The sequence below is a fragment of the Pogona vitticeps genome, chromosome 4 (assembly GCF_051106095.1).
Source record: "Pogona vitticeps strain Pit_001003342236 chromosome 4, PviZW2.1, whole genome shotgun sequence".
NCBI lineage: Eukaryota > Metazoa > Chordata > Lepidosauria > Squamata > Agamidae > Pogona > Pogona vitticeps.
In genome coordinates this window covers 10,298,815-10,309,061 of record NC_135786.1, presented here as the reverse complement: position 1 = coordinate 10,309,061, position 10,247 = coordinate 10,298,815, and the positions used below count along the sequence as shown (strand labels likewise).

The following is a 10,247-nucleotide window of genomic DNA, read 5'->3' as shown; positions in this document are numbered from 1 at the left end:
ATTTAACTCATGAAATTGTCTGGTGTTTCAGCAGGAGCTTGCAGGAGTATGCAAATTAGCTTGTTTTGTTTGGTGATTGGGATTTAAGGGTGGGATCCTCTGAAGTCTAATTCGACAAACCTGAAAAGACTGTGTCTGTATAACATTGATGCACTTTCAACTCTTATTATGGGCTAGGTCTGACTCTCTTCCTGGCCTGAAAGCTTCTTAGTTTGCATGTATTTAAATGAATATTATTCCATAACCTTGCACCCTAATCTAAGAAACTGTTTCTTTTCTGCTTGTCATCTGAATCCCTTGCAGTAGAGGAACTGAAAGGAAAATGTCAAGCCAAGTGAACTTCCTGTATGCTACCAGACTGGAGTGGACTGGTGCCAAACTTGCGGTAACTTGAACAAGAGCAACTGCTCTGTAATTAGGTAAAATTGGAAACATAAGCTTAGTGCTCCAGGAAATCTGTTCGGAGACAGTCTTGGAGAAGGGGCTAAACTTGCTTGTAAAAGCCTTTAGAGCAAGTCTGCTCAACCTTTGTGGAGAATCTGTGTGGGTCTGCCTCTGAGCCAGAAGGTGGAAGAAGCTGTAGGAGGCAGGATTCAGGTGGTACAGAGAGAAGGAGGAGGAAAGCATGCCAATCTACATGTAAATCTAGAAAAGAGAAGCGGGGAAAACATACTGTACACAGGTTATTTGTTTGTTCGTGTACTGGTGCTCTATTGCAACAATTCCCAAACAAATTTATATGAGACAAAGCCACTTCTGAAATGTCTCCATCCCAGGCTATGGAGGAGTCCTAATGTATCAAAGATTGGGGTAAGCAGGTGATAATGGCTGTGCCCTCCCACCCCCAAAGAAACACATTCTTTTGGCCTCTGTGGAATACTCAAAATCCCATTTTATGAGTCACGCAGGGCACTAAATCATGGCAGAGGTTAGGAGAGTGGTGATCATGAAACAGGATGGCCTTTTCCCCTGTTTCTTCCCTCTTCCAGCTGAGTCTTGCTCAGCCTGGCAGAGTTCTCCAAGTCTCCAAAGCTGGCTATTTTTATGACACTTTATAGTCCATTACCCAGCTGTGATAGTGTTTTTTGGCCCATTGTATGAGCAAAGCAAAGTCCATTGTAAGAGGTAAAAACAAGCATGGAATCATAAAACAGCAACAATAATAACCACATTTAGGAGTTCAGTGTATGCTCCTCTTTAACCCTTGTCCCTATTACTACCACTGGCGCCTTCCCCTGCTTGGAATAAAGCTTTATGGTCGGTCTACAATGCTACCATAACTAAACCTTAATTTCCTGTTGTTAATCTTCATGGAATTATGGTTCCTTTGATGATCATTGATGCTTCTGCTGCTCTAGTTGGCACTGCCCTTTGGTTTATGGCGCTTTGGATTTGACACATGTGCAAAAACCTTTGCACTTGTTTTACAGACTCTCCAAAGGACAATCCGGGGCATCTCTGAAGGAAAGCTGACTCCTCTGAAGGGTACCATCATTGGATGTGATCCTGAACAGAACTTGCAGAAGTTACTTTTTTTTTGTTTTAGATTGCAACTCTGGCTGGGAAATTCTGAGGGATTCCATGCAACAGAAATAAAAAGACCAGTTGTGTCAGCTTAAAAACTAGCAGGTTTATTTCAGTGTGAGCTTTTGTGGATTAGAATCCACTTCCTCAGATCCATGGGGAGGCATAAGTTGCCTCTACAGGCTTATATACACAAAGGACATAGTAGAGGAGAGGGGACCCAGGGGGGTTGGGAACAAGAGGGTTTGAATTATTTTGGTACCAGGCTTTCAAAAGCTGGTGATATTTTCAGCACCAGTAAAGATCAGTCAAAATGGGAATGGGATAGACATCCTGTTATCAGCAATCAGATGGCTTTCAGAGAGTGTATGGAGGTTACAGTTATGTCAAGGAAAAGAAATTCTTGGTTGCAGCACAAAAGTTAGAGGGTATGCCTTTAATCTTCTGAGCTGTCCATGACAGATCAGGGAAGAGATCTTGGTGTGCTGGAGCAGTGGTTCTTAACCTTTTTGAAAGAAACGCCCCCTTGAGCCATTGAGGAAGTTATCATCGCCCCCCTCCATGAGGTGATATCTTTCTTACCTACCTACCTACCTACCTACCTACCTACCTACCTACCTACCTACCTACCTACCTACCTACCTACCTACCTACCTACCTACCTACCTACCTACCTACCTACCTACCTACCTACCTACCTACCTACCTTGTCTCCCTCCCCACCCGGGTGCGAGGCAGAGCTTCACGGGGCGAGGATGAGGACCCAAGAGACCCTTTCCTTCCACCCGATCCACACTCAGTGCTCCCCTAAAGGAGAAAGGCGAGATGTGGCAGGTAGAAAGAGCTGGATCATCTGGCGGCAGCAGCAGCACCAGATCTACTGCCAGCACTGCGTTTGGCTCGCTCCAACGCCCCCCTACCGCCCCCTTCTGTTCTTTTGCCCCCACACCGCCCCTTTTTGTTCTACCACCCCCCTGAAAAATGAAATCGCCCCCTGGGGGGCATTATTGCCCACGTTAAGAACCACTGTGCTGGAGGACAGCTCAACGAAAGTGTCAACTCAGTGTGTGGCGGCAGTGAAGAAGCCAATTCCAGGCTAGGTATCATTAAAAAGGAGATTGAAAATATAACAGCCAACATTATACAATAATGCCATTGTACAAAACTCTGGTAAGGCTGCACCCAGAGTATTGTGTACATTTCTGGTTGCCACACCTAAAAAAAGACAACGTGGAACTGGAAAAAGTGAAGAAGAGAGCAACTAAAATGATGACAGGGCTGGGGCACCTTCTTTATGGTTTACAAGCCATGCTGGGGATGTATAATCTCCAGGTTTAAAAGGAAGGCACCATATTTTTCTGTGTATAAGACTATACTTTTGTCTAAAATCTTTAGACTAAAAATTGAGGGTCGTCTTATACACGGAAGTAAGCTGAGGAGAGAACAAAAATAAGTGGAGGGGAAAGCAGGGATCAAAGCAATCCTGCAGCGCTTTGATCCCTTTCCCCCTGCACTTGTAAAGCCCCACTTAGATTTCTTAATTTTGGATTAGAAAAGTGGGTGGTGTCTTATACATGGGGGCATCTTATACACAGAAAAATATGGTACCTCAAAATGTCAGATGCAGGGGAGGGGGATCAGGAGACAGGTCTCTACTTGTCTCTTGTGCTCCCGGAGGCATCTGGTGGGATACAGGAAGCTGGACTAGATGGCCCCTTGGCCTGATCCAGCAGGACTCTTCTCATATTCTTATGTAATCCTTAATCTTCTTTACAACTGTGGGCAGACAAATCTAAAATTTTAAGTTTGTTAATCTACAGACAAAAACCACTAGAAGCTTGTGGTCCATATAATATTTCCCCGTCCTTGCCTGTCTGTTTCCCTTCAGGATTCGCTGTCCTGGGTACGTATGAAAATTCTTCTCTGCAAGCTATTCTGGAATAGGAACAACCATGGGTTGTTACTGTGATGTACAGTTATGATGACTGAATGCTTGCTGCCAGTGTTTTTTTGCTTTCTTTAAGTGCCACACATTTCACTCTAAGTGGCTTTAGGGAGGCCAGAGAAACCATTTATAATTATAACAAGTGGCCCTCAAAAGAAAACAGACGCAATTTCAGAAAGTATTAGCTGCTTATGGCCATAATAAAGCATTCATAATGAATCGATTGCCCATATAAATATTACAGAATCCTTTAATAATCTGCATGGTGAAGCAGATGAAATTTGAAGTTTCATCAACCTGATGAATATGGGAACAAGCTGACCTGTTGGATCCCCCCCCCCCCCGTAAGTCCTCTGCTTAGAAAGGTTGCAGTTTTTGACTACAACACCCAGCCTCCCTTGGCAGCACGACCACCAAGGATATGCAGAAGTTGTAGTCAAAAATCTCATGATTTGGCTGGCTGAGAAACATTTAATCCACAGGTGTGAAACCTCCAGTCTTCATACCGAATCTGACCCTCCCAGGATTTCAGTCTGGCTTTCTGGTGATTCTCATTTTTTTGTTTGTTTGTTTTTTGGTCATTCAGAGTTTTCCCAGATTTCCCCCACCCCCAATCCTAAAAGGTTAAAATGACCTTCTTAAGGCTTAGTTGCTCATAGTAACTAAAAGCGTCAGAAGTTAAGGCTGAAATAGGCTAGTTTGATTCAGGTTTTGTGCCTCTCAGGTCAAACTGTGTTGGAGAAAGAGAAAGTTGAGTTTCTGTGAGATTGCTTTAAAATCAGGACACTCCTCCCCACCTAAGTAAGGCAGTAAAGGATATAAACCATCTGGATTGTCTTATTACTTGATTAATTAATTTGGAGCCATTTACCAGGATTCTCCAGATGCTTGTTTCTACACCAGCTGATCCTGAAGAAGTTCCAGCTTTCTCCTCAATCCTTGCCCGCCCCACCACTATGACATCAAAAGGCTCCACCCTTTGTTTCAAATGTTGGCCATCCCAACACTTGACTGCTCTGCCTCACAAAGATCAATCCCATGACCTCAGCTTTGGGCCTGAACTACCAGTTGGGATGCTACCCTATAGATCTGATTATTGTTTATGTAAACATGATAGCAGTTGAAGTTGGACATGTCTACAGGCAAAAGGTGTGCTCTTCCATTTAGCTGAGCTATGGGCATTATGATCCTCTTATGATCCTCATTGATTCTGCCAAAGGGATCATACCACATTTCTCAGTGGTTTCCAGTCTTGGATCCCCAAATATTCTTGGACTACAACTCTCAGAAATCCTGGCCAGGACAGCTAGTGGGAGTTTTTAGTCCAAGAACTCTGGGGGCCCAAGGTTGGGAATCATTGCCCTAGATGTTGGCCATTTGCATGGCAGAGCCCATGTCTTGTCATAGGGCCATTGCTAAGGAATTATGTGCTGTTCTTTGTTATCGTTACTGTAAATCAGGCCTGGAAGAGCCCTCGAGTCAAAAAGCACAGTAAAAGTGCTTGAATCAAATTGAATTGGCTTCTCTTGGAAGTTAGTGGAATGAAGAAGGCTGAAGAACCTGCATTTGTCTTGGATGGTTGTGTACCTTAGGCAGAGTGAGGCCGTTGCCTCAGGAAGCAGATTGAAGGGTAGCCCATTGTTAATCAATTGCAGAGTTTGTAAAATTATCCTTCTGGAGTACACCCCCCAGAATTCTCCAGTTGGCATGATTGTTGCAGACTGTGAGATTTTTCCCCCCTAAGCTTTGATTACCACAATTTTGGCTTTATAGATGGAAAAGTAGAGAAGTCCCATCTGACTCAGACCCAGTGGACATAGATTATGGAGGTCTGCCTGAACTGTTGTGTCTTTGAAACAACACCTAACATGACTGATGGAAGCAGTTATATCACAATAGTACAAATTCCTCCATAGTGGAACTCTGCTTCCTTTGCCAAGAAGCTGTAGACAACCAGGGCTCCTTCTAAGAACTGTGTTTCCAGAGCTTCCATGGGTAATGTAGCTACCTGTAACTAGTTATCTTTGTGGTAACAAGTAATGTAACTACCAGTTGGTGTGCTGATCAAGGATCAGGCCCTAAATGTCTAGTATTTTTGTTTTCATTGACCTGACATTTAAACCTTCATGGGAGAATTCAGTAGCTGTGTACATATTCTCTAAAAGGAATCTTTGCCCAAAGTAATCTTATTTGGGGGAAAAACTGGGATTAGTGCAGATTGAAGAGTAGAAAGAAGAAGGCTGGGAGAGGGGTGGGGAAAATCCACCTTCCTACTAAGTCACATTCTTTGTATGTTGTTTTTATTTACCCTCTGCATTTCACCTGGGATGACAAACTATCCTGTAGCTGAGATACTAGCTGTCTTTCCTTATTTCAATTTTCAAACTTCTGAAGACCCTGAATTGCTTTAGAGAATTTGGAGTTCCAGAACAACTTGGCCTAGAAGGCAATGGCCCAAAATTGTGATACTTATTATAGTAAATTACACTCACAGAGGCCCATTGAATCAATGGGGATTTACTAAGTCAACTCCTCCATAGGTTTCACTGATTCGAACAAACCTCCTTTAACTTTTACTATCTCTAAAGTAAATTGCAAGTGGAGTAGGCCCATTTAAGCCAATGGGATTTACAGGAGTGTTGATTTGCCAAAGCTCCATTGATTCAGTGGGCCTACTCTAGTGCATTTTTAAGCAACTGGATTTGGGCCAATGTATTTCCAATTCGGTCATTTAGTCTAGGAGACAAAAAAAATGCCTTCTCACCCCTCAATTCTAAAGACCTTTTTGACTATACATCTTCCTCATTGCTAACCTTGTCAATTACTGCCTTGACTCTAATGCTAATATTTGTTGGCTTCAGTGCTGTCCTGTTTTTGCCATTTTGCTGATGGTTTTAATTACATTATCTTGGTTGGTCACCTTGCAAGATGCTTTGGGATTTAATGCACTATCATACTTTACTAAGGACAAAAATAAATATCTATAGGTATGTTACTTGGACAGTTGGTAAAAGGGAGAATTTAATTGACTTCCTTATTTGTACCTCACAGTTCTGTCAAAACACCAGAATGGGGAGAAATTGAAAAGTTATACAGGGAATTTTGAAATGCAGCTGCAACAGAGAAAATGGCCTGGAGATTTGAGTTTAGAAAAGTTTGACTTCCAGAACTCATAAAATGTACTTTTGAAGTGTTTGGCTCCCAGAATTCACCGGCCATCATTTTGAAAGTTGTAGTACAAATAATTTAGCTTTTCTGAGCCTTGATTACTTCTGCAAGCAACAAAGCCTTCTCTGTCCACCTCACTGCCTTTTCTTCTTTCTGCTCAGGCAGAATATACTGAAGGATTAACGAGGATTTGGTCCTTTTGCCGATAATGCCACTTAGTTCCCTTCTCCCTTAATTCTGGAAATGCCTGGAGAAAGCTGTCTTGACTGGTGAGAACCAAGTCAGTACATACCCAGTAATTTATCAGCAGAAGAGATGAACTGCCTGCTCATTATAAGCCAGTTAATAATGTCTGCCCGAGCTTGCTTTCAGCCAGCAATCAAGCTGAACAATTTGGTTGGAAAGTGGATAATGCTGCAGTCCTCCGTGTGGGTGACGGGTAAGCCAAACACTTTATCTCCCTGGCATCACTTATGTGCGAAGTTGGAATACCAAAATAACCACTCGCCATCAAGGACCTTCAACTCCTTCTTTCCTTAATAAAGTTGCATTGTGTGAGTGATGGGGAATTTTATGACCCTACCGAAATCCCAGTGTATTCAGCTGTAGTAGTAGGGTTAGCATTGTGGTTAGGGTTAGGTGGGAAGGGCAGATGGACACGTCTTGTGTGTCCTGAAACAAAACAAGGGCTTGTCCAGATAGCTTGATTTTAATTGTGTTGTTCTGTGATCCCTATAGTGTTTCTTCGTGGTTCATAACAGTACCGTTTCCTCTCTACATCCATGTGTTCAAGGTCCTTCATTCTTGGATGTTCTGCTGCCCCTGGCATAGAGGATGAAAAGCAATGTTTTCTTATGCCCAGTTTTCTTCCAGTTTTTGCATCCTCTCCTCTGCACCTTTCAGTCCTTCTCTCCTCATTTTCACTGCCCCTCTCCACCCACCGTCTTCCTGCTCAGGCACCAAAATTGCTCCAAACTACAGGTTCAAGAATAACTTTTTTGTTGTTTAGTCGTGTCCGACTCTTCATGACCCCATGGATCAGAGCACACCAGGCCCTCCTGTCTTGGAACAACTGATTGGTTCAACACTGGGAAAGGAGTACAACAATGCTGTACAGTATATTGTCCCCAGGCTTATTTAACTTATATGCAAAATACATCATGCGAAAGGCAGGACTGGAGGAATCCCAAGCTGGAATTGTGGAAAGAAATATCAACAACCTTAGATATACAGATGATACCACTCTGATGGCAGAAAGTGAGGAGGAATTAAAGAACCTCGTAGTGAGGGTGAAAGAGGAGAGTGCAAAAAACGGTCTGAAGCTCAACATCAAAAAAACTAAGATCATGGCCACTGGTCCCATCACCTCCTGAGAAATAGAAGGGGAAGATATGGAGGCAGTAACAGATTTTACTTTCTTGGGCTCCATGATCATTGCAGATGATGGCAGCAGCCACGAAATTAAAAGACACCTGCTTCTTGGGAGGAAAGCAATGATAAACCTTCACAGCATCTTAAAAAGCAGAGACATCACCTTGCCGACAACAGTCCGAATAGTCAAAGCTATGGTTTTTCCAGTAGCGATGTATAGAAGTGAAAACTGGACCATAAAGAAGGCTGCCCGCCGAAGAATTGATGCTTTTGAATTGTGGTGCTGGAGGAGGCTCTTGAAAGTCCCCTGGAATGCATGGAGAACAAACCTATCCATTCTGAAGGAAATGAACCCTGAGTGCTCACTGGAAGGACAGGTCCTGAAGAACAGCTGGCAGAATACAAATGCAGGAGCAGGCGATACCTTTATTAGACCATGACTAACCACACCCTCGCCCCCAAAATCTTTTTGCAAATAGAATCTGGATCAATCTAAAGAGGCTCACCTGGCTCCAACAATGGCCATGAGAGTTTGGGACTGTAATACAATTATACAGCTGAACCCACAAGAACTTGGGACACAGCCTGAAGAAGATGAGTTATCATTGAAAGCTAGCTGTCTGTTGTTTGCTTTACTTTTTTAGTTGTCTAACAAAGATATCACCTGCTCCTGCATTTGTATTATTTTGGAGACCACACAGCCCTTTTCTGATTTTTGATCATGATCAAGAGAATACTTTTCTTTGTTCTTCTGTTGGCCCCAACAGAGATTGTTTTAATTCAGTAATTCTAGAGGTAAAGTGTACCACTCCACTGAGTTGCATCATAAAATAACGCCTCCTGTCCCAATTTTATTTTCATTCTAGTGTTACCTCCATAATAAAGGCTGTTTTTCTCCCTTAGGGCAAACTTGTTTCTATATCCCAATTTTTGAAAAAAGTGTGATTGTTTTGGCAGATTTGATGGATGGGCGTTCTGAAATGTGACCCTGTCCAATAACAGAAACAGCCCTAGATCACCAGAAGTAACGAATTCAGCCCTAAAACATGCTGCAAGAGTCACTGGAAATAACCCTTGCCTATATTTTGAATATTTTTGGGCTTCTGTGTTTCTTAAGTTTTAAAAGAATGCTCTGTCTTTTGTTGTGGTACATTGTATTAGTGCCCCTCAGGAGCTGAGAAACAACAATGCTAACCTGAATGCTAAGACTAAAACAGGATGGAAATTTTCTTTTGTTTATGCCAAAAAGCATCAGAATAGAAATCATCATCATCTTCGAACTGCAGAACTGGAAGGAACCTTATAGATCATGAAGTCCAGCCCTTGTTAAGGAGGCACAGTGAGGAATTGAACTCCCCTCTGCAGTCAGATGCCTAAGCCACTGAACTATCCAGCAGATCTTGAATATATCAAGTAATTTTTGCCCAATAGCAAAGATCATCAAGAGTATTGGGGGCAGCTGCCATTGAATCTTCCCTGCTACATGTTGAGGGGCAAAGTGTACACTGACCTCATAGGCAGTATGGAAATGCGATCTGGGTCAAGATTGACCTCCAGTGATCTTCCACTGCCATCACAGATGATACAGAGGTAGTATGGAATGAAGAAGGGTGTACTAAAAGTGCCATTTTCTTCTCAAAATTATGGGTGCAGTTTAATGATTTATAAAATTGTGCTTTTCTAAGGAATAAAAATTTTCTATCTTTAATTTGATAAAAAAACATGGTTGTTTGATATATTGATCAGTTTGCTAGAGCGAAGCTGAAATACATTCATTTGGTTGAAAGAAGTTAGCTAGTTATCAGCTAACCATCTATAACTGGTGGACAGAGGTAGGTGTTTGTGTGGCACAGCTGGCCTGAGAGTATGTAAGGCTGTTGGCAGAATCTGGGGAGAAGAGACCTGGAGGCAAAGGGCTATCTATCGATCCAATGAGGAATCGTTCACTATCATCCTGTTTTCTTTTCTTAACTCTTTGTACTGTTTGTTGGCACCAGCAAAGTTCTCCCTTTGGGTGAGCTTTTAAAACCAGTCAGCAGAGGGCGGTTTTCCTCTTTTAGAGAATCCAAGTCATCCAGACCTGCACAGTTGGGAAGCCAACAAAAAAACTCTCCCAGCCGTTGTGTTTTTGCCCGCTGTGAAGGTGGGAGATGGGAGAAATGGGGAATTATGATCCTCCAAGTTCAAAAAGCCAAATTGTGCTATATTGACTATTCTGGACATCTGTTTCAGTAGACAA

General features: G+C 42.6%; 1 long non-coding RNA gene across 1 annotated transcript; it reads left to right on the top strand.

The window, feature by feature from the left end:
* The first annotated feature begins 222 nt into the window (after positions 1-222).
* Positions 223-1,622, top strand: LOC144588749 (uncharacterized). The gene is made up of 2 exons (XR_013544436.1): positions 223-419; positions 1,431-1,622. It is a non-coding gene; the product is annotated as an uncharacterized LOC144588749 (long non-coding RNA).
* The last annotated feature ends 8,625 nt before the right edge of the window (positions 1,623-10,247 follow it).